Source organism: Vanessa tameamea, chromosome 15 (assembly GCF_037043105.1).
Source record: "Vanessa tameamea isolate UH-Manoa-2023 chromosome 15, ilVanTame1 primary haplotype, whole genome shotgun sequence".
In the NCBI taxonomy this organism is placed as follows: Eukaryota; Metazoa; Arthropoda; class Insecta; order Lepidoptera; family Nymphalidae; genus Vanessa; species Vanessa tameamea.
In genome coordinates, this window is record NC_087323.1 from 4,521,009 (window position 1) to 4,533,382 (window position 12,374).

Sequence of the window (12,374 nt, forward strand, 5' to 3'; positions counted from 1 at the left end):
ATAAGATGTGTGATTTAGAAGTGAAGAAGAATTATTAATGCATTATATAATAAATGGGCCACTTGATAGTAAGTGGTCTTCACTTATAAGAAATATTAACTATTCCTTGCAACGCGCCACCAACCTTGGGAAATTAGATATTACGTCTCTTGTGCTTGTAGTTACACTGTTTCACTCGCCCTCCAAACACAACAATATTGAGTATTGCTGTTTGAAGATAGAATATCTGACGAGTACCTACCCAGACGGGCTAGCATAGTCTAAGAACTTGCTTAACTCAAATAAAACGATATTTCTTGTTTTTTCTTATAGCATTTTATAATAACAATCGTTAAGTTTACACGGAGCCCAATGTAATTATTATACGTCTCCACACACCATTTCCCGCCATAACGAGTATCTGTCAATGTCTTATGTTGCAGACTAAAAAGAAAATACCAAAATTTTTTTTTTTTTTTTTTCGTTTTGGCTTTTATTTGTGCCAAGAGGGTACAGATTATTTCGCCAATGTCACGTGCGATGGAGAAGACGCGATGGAGATTGAACGGTAATAAGTTTTATACAAGTGACAGATACTCGTCTGTGGTTCACAGATAATAACAAATCATACAATATTCAATACCAAGTACAACATTCTAATTGAATCTTACAATAGTCACCAAATGAATTTATAATATTAAGTCCTACCACCGAGTGAGCACACAGGTATCTTCCAATGATCTTAAACCCATGTCAAATAATTGTTTGATCTATCGCCTTACCTCACGAGGGCAAATTATATCAAATTTATCAATTATCACAGGAGTTATATCTGCTTAGACTATACGATTAAATTAATGATATAAGTTAAGGTTTTATTTATTTTATTCTCTTTTTAATAGTACACATATGTACCCTAAGTTAATTAAGTTAGTTACCTATTTTGAAAAATAGTAAGTGTAATGTTCAAGTAAATTATTAGTTAAATACCTTTTTTTTTTAATTCAAGTAAAGTCGATTTTATTTTGTATCTTCAGTAGCTTCAATATTATTAATAAATAAAATATTTAAACATATATATTTTTCTAAATCTTAAACAATTAAAGATGATTCCGGAAATTAAAATAAACTTTCTTATCACTAACTCTTAAGATAACCTTTGTCTATTTAATGTATCTATATTTGCGACAGTCATAAATAAAGACGAACATATTATTTGCAATTAGTCACACATTTATCTCATTTAAGGTCGAAACCTTGTGAGCGATGTCTATTGTATTAATAAAGTTATTGATTGTTTGATTTATTAATTTTATTTACGATCTTATTAAGTAATCTGACTATATATAATTTTAAAATAACATTATAATCATTTTGTGTTCTTTTTAAAACTTGTACTCGGTGGTAGAGTTTTGTGCACGCCCATCTGAGTAGGTATTACTCTTCAGGCCGCTCATCAGATATTCTGCCGCTAAGCAGAATTGCTGTTTAAAGCGTAAATGACCCATTGTTACTTATATTTATGATAAATATATCATATGATATTGGGACATAACATCTTAGTTTCCAAGGTTGGTGGCACACTGTCGATGTATGGAATGATTAATATTTCTTACATCACCAATGTCTGGGGCGTTGGTGACCAATTATCATAAGGTAGTCCATTTGCCCGTCAAGTTAAACCGTATAAAAAAACAATCATTAATTTAAGATGTCATGTACGAGAGCTTGTATGCAGATTTCATAGTAACATAAATAAAGTTTACAAAGTTTCTGAAAATTAATAAGTTGCCGCTTAAAAACTTTTTATCTATGTTATTTTACAATACGTATATATGTATGTTACTACGATCGAGTATTTATTAAAAATATATTATACTACTAAAACTCGACAGACTTTTTCATTTGTGTCACAGGGATTGATATAAAAATTTAAGGATTGCAGCGTAATTTTTCAGGACTTTCAGGCTGAAAAAGTCCGGGTAAATAGGAAATCGTCAAGGCCAATACAAAGACTGACTTTAAGACCAGTCACGAAGAACCCCACTCACTCTTCTCAATGAGAAAATAACATACGTGTGCCACCTTTCACGGTGATCGATCAAACTCTGTGAAAGTCAATCAATTTTTAAAACAAATACACCAACATCCATTTTTATTTATAAATGAAATTGATTGTTAGTGATTTGTCTCACTTTGAAACCGACCATCGGTTTCATGGGACAGGGCGTCAATTCTACAAACCATTTCTCACTTTATCGCAATCGAATCGAATCGTTCAGCCGTTTTCCTATTCTATTAACACAGCGAACCAGTACGAGTTCATTCGAAGTTGGATCGGAATATACTCATCACATATCACAACGTATATAAATAATTAAAATTGGCCCTCAGTTACGATTAAGTTCTGAATGTTTGTGAGGAATAATCGAAATTGGATCCGAATAGTGGAATTACCACCAGGATGATTCCTAATATGAATGCACATATTATGTTCGGCAACGACTATTGGACGTGTTTGATAAGATGTAAAAAGTACGAATATGGCTGGTTTGACCTAATACTTGGTATCAGCGGTTGAATATCGTGACGTAACATTCCGTTCTGTTAATGTTCCTAATATTTTCTTATCTTACAGTTACTTAAGTAAGTGTTACATATAATTGCAGTAATAAAAAATTCGATAAGGATGAACCGCTTATAGTGACTTTGTTTCGTGAAATTTAGTAGAGAACTTTGTGAGCGTTATATTTCTCGGAAAAATATCCGTAAACAAGATTGTAGATGTTGTACTCGGAAAGAAAACTCATATACCAGTATCAGAAGAAAGAAATATTTATAGGATTTCTTCGAGGAAATTCCATCAAAATTTAAATAAAATTTCGCGTTCATTGTATTATGCAATAAACAATTATACAATAAAATACAAATATTAATAAATGTTATTAACTGAAGAAGATATTATTGAGAATAAACTTAAGAAACAAATGATTAGCCACGAGTCATGGAATAGATTAAATATTTCTTTGCAAATTAACATCAAAGTAAACCCGTAAACCCTGCGGCCGTTTTTCCTCCATCCCCATCTATTTTATTGAGGGTCAGGTTACCTTACGATAATTTTCTTAACCGCCGAGCACAAAACGAATTGTATACACAAATTAATTAGCATTTTAAACTTGGTGGTGAGTGTTGATTACTTAATTTTTACACGCGATCTTATCGGGTATGATCTATTTATAAAATCCAATGGGTTTTTCTGGGATCATTAATACTAGTTATATCAATATTACTTACGATTTTTGTGGTTTTTTTTTAAACAAAAATTTTTTTCTTCAAACTTAAGTGAGACCAAATTGGATGTATAGGATATACAAACAATAAAATAATTTGCCAAATCGGTTCATAAATGACGTAACTGCTCTGAGGTAACAAACGTAAAGAAAAAATTAACCGAATAGAGAACGTCTTGTAGTTTTGAAAAAAGTAATACAATTTTGGTGTTGATTAAAAATTAATTATATTGAAATAACTGGTAAATTTTGTATGCGTTGCGTTGAGTAAGTATACATAAACATTTTTAATTTAGTCTCTTATGTAATTGGTATTTGTATTTGATATAATAATTTAAACATTTTTTATTTAAATTTGAATAACTTCATCAAATAACAAGGAAGTGTGTCAAGCAATTAGATACATTTATTTTATGATTATAATAAATATGTAACGCACATTTTGATAAGTTTGTCATGTCAAGTGGCATTACTTATTATCAACGTCAATACATCGACGTCACTTTATAATAGTAATAATAATAAAATCGTCATAACTACCGTATAAAATGATACTAGAAGGACACATTACGTATTTGAAAACATATATAATAATAGATTTTTATTTAGTCTCGTATTCCATGGAACCATTGGTTGGATATCCGTGTTTGAATAGAGCTTATATATTAAGTAAACATGGGATATTTTATAGTATGGGAATCGAAATAGTTTTCACTAGATACTCTTTTTTACGTCTGAAGGAATTCGTAAGTATAATAGGCTGACTGGTTTCTAAAATCCATTTTATATTATTTAGTAGAGGTTAAGGAACTCAGTAAAAGTTGTTTAGTTTTTTTATTCTAGTATATATTTTCTGAAAAATAAAAAAACTCATATTTAAATAACGTGCGAAAACGCTACTTTGACAATATGGCGCTGCAATGGAGTCGGTGACGTCACTTGCTTGTATTGTAATCTGTGGCACATATAATCCACATACAGTAGGCAAACGAGGATAACAAGCAAGTTACGTCACCATAAGTCCGACCAATCAGGAGCGTTTTATGACAATCGTTTAAAAAAATGCATTTTTATTTAAGGGTTTTTGAATAAATTAATTATTATTTTCAACTTTTAATAAATAACCATTTTTTAACTCATAATATATACTGATTACAATAATTGACACTTTATTTTTCGCATTGTCAAATAGCCTATTCTAAGGCACTCAACACTTATTCCGTGAAGTCGCGAAGAATATGAAAATCGGTTCCACACTTTGCGTTCGTGCGCCTTCGGCTTTCGCGCGCGTTTTGTAGAAAGAGTATAGATGAGGTATTATATTAAAAAAACGTTGTATATACTCATATGAAAGCAGGTATGTCTTTATATTAAAAAAAAAAGCATTTAAAGGCAATAAAAAGATGGAACGACGTTTAAAATTGGTGTTATTCCCTTAATGTTGCTCTGATTTGCGGGGGTTGAAAACGATTGTACATGAAAGAATAATGGCTTTCAATACGAGAAAAAATGGAATACAAATAACCAATATTTTTAAGATGCCATATTTCTCACGATATATAAGTAAAGTGTAACCAAGTTCACGACACTGAAGTCATTTTTAGCCTTAAAAAAGAAGATAAATATATGCAATTAACAGAATAACTTGATCGAACTTTTTTGATGAAGTTGACTAGTCTGTTGAAATAATTCTTTGATTTCAACTATACATTAAACTGTTAATGTTGGGTGTAGATGCGATTCTTCATAACAAATCCGTTGGACGATACATTTCAATTTTGTTAATTTGTAATTGCTTGATTTCAATGTAGGTCTGTATTTATACTCGAGGGAGATTAGCCAACTACACAGTATATGATAGTGTACAAGTGTGTGTGTGTCCGAATACAAGATATATGATGATCACAAAATATTGACCCAAGCTGGAGTTCGAGCCCAGAATTTTGTACATGGTCTTAATAAGTAAGCGACTAGATTGTTAACATACGCAATGGCAAAATATTTAAAATAACACAATTATATCAATAGAATATAAAACCACACACCATAATCAATAAATTCCATTGGAATAAAGTAACTATCTTATAAGAATATATATTTTATATCACAAGAGTTGCCTGTAAGGACATGTTAATAATGCGTAGATTACTTACGACTTGTTTTCCATCGCATATTTTATGGTCTTGGTAACATATTACTAGTAGGTTCAGTATTACGTTAGACCAAGTAGTTATACCACAAAAATAAGCTAATGGATGTGAATATAATGGATATTTTTTTTTTATTTAATTAACGAAGGCATATGATTCCATACGCCACATTCTTACAGACACTTGTATTGGATATGAAATATAAGTCAATAATTACATCGTTAATGCATCATTCACCATGGAATCAATGAGAACACATCGATGTTGATGATGTCGTTCCGACCGATTTTGAACACGACTGCCAATCTCAAGGAGACCGGCCAACTGGACATATTATAGTGCACAAATATGCACTCTCTATTCTATGTTATAATCCACGACATGACTGGAAAGAGTTCAGGTGTAAGATCAACGTCTTTACGTGCTTACCGAGGTACGGGAGTGCACTGGGCCTATACTGAAAATCTTTCGGCAAAAAACTTTTTATCGATCCGACCTGGGGTTTGAAACCTGGGCCTCGTGACCTAAGGCTTAATATCTAGCCACTAGACCAACGAGGCAGCCACACTGGATTACGCACCCTTTAAATCGGAACGCAACTATATAGGTACTATTCCTGTTTCACCTAGACGTGTGACCAGTTGAAAGATTTACCGCTGATTGTAAGATGTACAGCGATTTATAAGGTTTAATTCTATTTCCAAAATATTTTTATTTAAAAATTTCAATATTAAAAATGGACACGAATTGAATACGGACAAGAGTAACTTTATTCAGTAGATCTGTCTGTAATAATTACTTCACTACCTTTATCACACGAATAACAGGAAACTATAGCGTGACGCTTTATTAAAATTAGAATATTCTTAGTAAATAGCACTAATAACATCCCGCGTACAAAGATTTCGTGAAACAAGATTTAAGGTATATTTGTATATTTCATCCCTTCAAAGCCCCCATAAATGTCGTTGATTGCTTAATTATATTAGTTACGATCAACGAGAAAGATATATTCGTAAAAATTGACGTGTGTTTTGGAGGTCGAGATAATTTTGTTTTCAGGTAACCGTTGTACCTTCCAATCTATCTTGATCCGCCAAATGTAATTTATTTATTACGAAGTTTAAAATACAGGTGAGGAAAACATTTTCACAAATTGAACTCGCGTGTAAAGATTGTAATTAAAGTACTTTGTAACTTTGTACGGGCTTAAGCGATTATTAAATTAAAAAGCGTAAGGAAATTGATGTCACACATGCTTCACTAGTTCTGTGTAATGTGTTTGCGCATTTGGCAGAATTCAGGTCATTCGATGCGATAGGATAGACAAGAACATTAAAATTAACTACCAAATAATATATATGTTTGTTTGTTTTGGTTTTCTCTGTCTAGTTATATGATCTGCTTCTTATAAACTTCATAGAAGCCCAAATCATAGAGATTTGTCAAAAGTGACGTTTTTTATACACTAGTTAATGTCCAGCATGATTTGCAATAATCAAGGCCTTTTAAATTTTTTTGTACAAAAATATTCGATATAACTGGCACTCCGCCTATTGTACATTGAACTATGCCCTATATTGAAACCTTCAAACGAATACCAATAAAAAGTGTACAAAGTCTCATCTCAATTGGATGAACAATGCCTAAACATGTTTGAAATACAAAGAAGGATACGACAATAACAAGTATTACTTTTTTTATATATACGATGACACAGATAATTAAACAACATTAAGGGGGAAGTGTATTTAGATATTTATTAATACGGAGAGTGCTCGGATTTATATTTAAGATTAAGACAGCTTAACACCGTTGGACTGAGTCATGAAAGTTGGCTTAAATAATCGAATTTATTTCATCATGGAGAAGGTTCTTATACTATCCACTTCATCGTATCTCGCCACTGAATGGTGCTCAAGTACATCTACTTTTACACCATTAAACCGATCGTCATGATACAGCAAAGGACAAAGATTGGGGAAGATTTTAAAGGGAAATAATAAATAATGTTAGTTACGTCAATTTTATCTCGGATGAGGACTACAATAGATTGGATTTCATGTTTGCCTAGAAAATAGGCTGGGTTTGAACCTCGAAAATAATATTTAGTAAAAAAAAAAGTTAGGTCATTTATATATGTATCAGACATAAGTTCGTGATTTGTTCGCATTGACATCAAGAATTGTTGCCTGCTAATCCCATGAGAACGATTTCCCTAATAAAGAATACTAATTATTATATATAATACATTGAATTACTCAAGACCGTGTTAGTGTTCAAGCCGCTGCTACACGAAGTCTCATAAGATAATATATATGATAGACAAAGATGTTTTTTATTTACTTGGAATTTCTGTCTTTTTAAAATAATTTCGCAATAAATAACAGACCAACAGTTATGCTATGGTTTGTCTTATAAAATATTAATACCGTACCAAAACTAGCAGATGTGTGGCGCTTTACAAATCTAGACCAGCAATAGTGTACTCTCATGTGCTTTATTTTGGATCATGTGACGTGATTTTTACCGCCACATTTAACCTGATTACTATTATTTCTTTAAATAAATACGAAATGAATATTATTGATAGTATTTTTTGAAAAGTAATAGAAATTCAGTAAAGACTAAGAGAAAATCCTGTTCCCTTATAATATTATTATCAATATAAGTGCCATTAAGTTTTAATAGTCTTTGTTCTAAACAGTCCATTATACTCGAAGTTCAATTTATTAGTCAAATAACAAGAAAAATCTTTGAAACCACGTTCAAGTACAAGAGATTTTCATAGAAGAGATGGCATTCTTTGTATGATATTTCTGCACCAAAAAAAAACTATTTATACAGATACTTTACATTGCATTCATGTAGGTATTTTGTATTTTTCATAATTTCTTGAACTCTTCCTTAGTATTCTGTTATAACTTTTTGTATTTTTATCTATATTGTATATTTAAATACAAATATTTTTGTATAAAGGATTATATACTCTGCCGCTGAGTAATGGATATGTATTAAGAGTCTTCGGGTCGGACGATGCTCCATCTTTTAGTTCCTTCCTTCCTTCACTAACCGTAGTCTTTCTGCCTTATTAACTTTTGTAAATATTACTGGTTATTATATTATATTTACAAATAGTAAAAGTTCGTTATTATTATGTAGTATGTATTGTTGTACCAAAAACATTTATCGGGTTATTTTAAAGATGTGCAGCGCCTCCTCTGATCAAAATTAAGCAAAATTGTTTCTTAATGCTTTCTTCTACATTTTAAAGCAACGTTTCCTCAAAATTACAATTGCGATTGAATATTTTCACGTACGTTAGTCCAGCGTTGTTTTTTTTTTAAATTATGGTCTTATATTAATGTCAGTATATCTTTATGTTCATATTTACTAAATTAATATTCGTACAATGAAACCCTACCTAATTACAAGTATGAATTAGCTATGTTCGAAAGTTAAACTTTTGCGTAATCTGTCAATAAATATCAAGTTTAAGTTAATTAAATAATTAGCATTTCATTTGACACAGCTTACCTAGTTTAACTTGCAGGTTATTGACCTCCTCATGATGCATAATGTGCGTGTTTTGGTGTTAACGACTGACGCGACAAAGATGCTATTTGCTGCTGATACTTCTCAAATTACTGATAATTTGGAGGAAACTTTTGAGTGACCTTGAGGTTAAACGTAACACCAGATACTACACTTTGTTGAGAATGACAAGACGCGTTGACAGGATCTGTAAGGTTACCTAAAGCAATCAGAATAAATGCCCAAACTAACCCATAGCCCAATCCGTGAAGAGTATGAGTTTTGTGAACAGGTTCATATCAATGGTGATATTAGTGTGCACTTATAATTATAATATTATTCTAATATGTTAATATTCAGTGGCATAATTTATAATTTAATCATAATTTTTATATACTATCTGTACATAAAAATTATGTGAAACAATGCAAATATAAAACGGACAATGGATTTAAAAGTCGTCTCTCATAAGTAATTTAAAAATTAGGTCGAAACACATACTTTCGCTTTATAATTTATATTTTAAATAAAGGTTTGGAAATTGCCAGGCAATGTTTGTTCAGGGCAATCGCTTGGGATCGATAAATGATTAATTATAAAATGCTTAGTGTTGCTAGTTACTTGACAAAATGTTCTGATATTATAAATACTTTATTAAGGTCATTTATTCAGGACCGACGTGTAAACTTTATCTTTTAAATGAACCTCAAAAGAGAACAAAGTTTTTTGCGACGTCTGTAGATAGGGAGACGGGTCCTCGCGTAACGTGATCAGTATTTCACGAAACAGTTCTCTATAGTTTTGCGGTAAAGATTTGTCTTACGAAGGTTAACACATCGCACTTCTGCGGATCTTAAGGGAGTAATTCGTCAAAACTCACAAGACGTTATTCAAAACATTATTATTATTATTATTTCTATATTCTATTTATCACTTTCTGGTATCATTGAATTGACGCCATACAAGTTGTCAAAAGATATACTATTTTTTTTTTCAAAATTTTATCGACACTCAGGCAACATTTTGTGAATCCTTATTATTTTCGTAGCTCATATCCTACCATAAAATTTTATGTTTTATTAGTCGCTATAATAGTTTCTTTAGTCCACCGGACTTCCGTGCCTCATTAAATCTAACCAAAACTGTGGTTCTCAACTGAACTCTGGACAAAATGAACAGCGTAGTAATAGGTTATTTATAACATATTGTCAGTTGATTAATATTATGAAAAATTTTTTGCTTTGTATATATTGCTTAAAATCGCTTTGAAAATAAGCCATTAATTCTCGTAAAAAGTAAAGGATTAAAAAATGGTTATTGTGGTTTTACCTTAAGAGATAGACATATACCATTGTTGACTTTTTTAAAGACCTTTTTAAGGTGTAATTTTGATCTATCTCGTAAGGTTCAGCAAACGATTGCAGTGTAAGCCCAAAAAAAAAATTTATTTACGATATCACTTTAGAAACATTTAAAATTATTAGTGTTTCTCTACTATATTGTGCACGTATTATACATATAAACCTTCCTCTTAAATCAATCTATTTATAAATAATCATACCGCATCAAAATCCCTTGTGTAATTTTAAAGATATGCTTATACACAGGGACAGACAGCAGTAAGCGACTTTATTTTATATTTTGTAATGATATGTTGAATTCGCCCCACGTGTATCCATTTCTTCCTCAAAAAAGACTCCAAACCTAAACCTCCTCCTCAATAAAGAGTTTAAATATATATATATATTTAAACTTAATTATTTGTTAACTTAAAAAATACAACAGTATTTTAAAATTTCTGTGTAAATTGTTGCTAATGCAGTACCAAAACGATATTTGTAATCTTGGAATCAGAGACATCCTGGGGTATGTTTTTAGTATACTAAAAATACTTTCGGTGTCGTTACAATACATTACCAAACAAGGAACAGTGGCATATATTTTACTAGCTTGAAAAATAAAGATCAATGTTTCGACTTCGCTAATTAGGTGGTAGGTCATTATGGTTTATAATAATACATTCATTCAAAATATATAAAAAGATAAGGCATGTTATACTGTACAAGATTATAAAGACTTTACAGTTAATATTCATTGAATTTCACACAGGATATATAAAATTAATTATATTATATAATTAATTATTAGATGTATATGTTACTTAAAACGAGTAACTGCTGCGTTTCTAGGTAGAATCTTCATTTCAAACCGTTGATAATATTAGATTAATCTTATAAAATTTCAATTAAAAATAGCTTGAAAAAGCCTACATCAATGAAGTATCTTTGATTTTGACATTTTTAGAGTAGTTAAATGATTAAAGGCAAAGCAAGGTAAAAAATGTCAGGTAGTTTTGTCTCAAAATGCTATTGCAGTTGACGCGGGGGTTAAAAGCAATGCCGCACATGTAGAACGTTTTATAAATAAATGTTTTATAAATACTTTTCTTTATAGTAGAATTGACAATAAAAAACAACATCTTGTTAGCTAGGAACTATTTCTTGAATATTTAATAACATCTACCGTCTCGAGAAATTAAAAAGTTGAATAATTTTAAAATCATTGTATAGTTAAAATTTAAAAGTAAGATTTTTGTTCAGACAATTAAAAAAGAAGCATATCACGCGGAGTCATGCAATTTCGCTTTTTAAAATTCACTAGAATAATCCATTTATAAAGTAAAAGGTTTTCGGGGCAGCTTTTTAAATCCTATAATTGCATCAAATGTCTATTACTCAAGCACATATTCGAAAATATAGTCGAATATGACCCCAAATATCAATCAACACTTACCAAACTTTTAGCTTTTGTATAATCCAATATTACTGTGTCCCCGTCAATTGTACAGTCATATAACGTTTGATTTCTTTAAATACATTGATTAAAGTGTATTACAACGTCGTCACTACAATTATTCGGATCGTATATTTTAATGTCTCGGTCATCACAATAAGTAAAAATTATAATCACTTCTCAATGTTTATTTACAGCGATAGAAAGGTTCGCGCCAATTTTTTTTCTGCACGAACGTACGTGCATCATCAACGGCCGTATTTGTCAAACTGAATGTCAGAACAACGCTGACATAACGTATCGGTAGCGCACAATGCGCACACGCATTGTAAGAACCGAGTAAGCGGGACAGATGACTCATTCTTTCAATGCCGGCTGCGTCATTCATAAATGTTGAGATAATTGATTGAAATCATTACTTCTACGTATTAGAGTTCAAATTCCCCTACAATAATTTTGAATGAAAAATGTGATTTGTACAATTTTAAGCTTTATTTTTTAGAGATTGTGGTTCATTGATATATAGAAATCTTACCTGATTTTGACGTGGTCTGGGGTTTACAGTGACTCGCAAAATGAGCACTTATGCATGCAAATACGAACTTCAAGGATTAATGTTACTATT

At 30.9% G+C, this 12,374-nt stretch overlaps 1 protein-coding gene across 2 annotated transcripts in view; it reads right to left on the reverse strand.

Annotated features, from left to right (window-relative positions):
• LOC113399130 (G-protein coupled receptor moody) overlaps window positions 1–12,050 on the reverse strand; it is a 48,547-nt gene extending 36,497 nt beyond the window's left edge. Inside the window, exon 1 of one of the 2 annotated variants that reach the window (XM_064217104.1) lies at window positions 11,750–12,050. The gene's annotated coding sequence lies outside the window, so the exon portion shown is untranslated. The remainder of the gene's footprint in view (window positions 1–11,749) is intronic. The other variant, XM_064217103.1, reaches the window with a different exon arrangement.
• Between the last annotated feature and the right edge of the window lie 324 nt (window positions 12,051–12,374).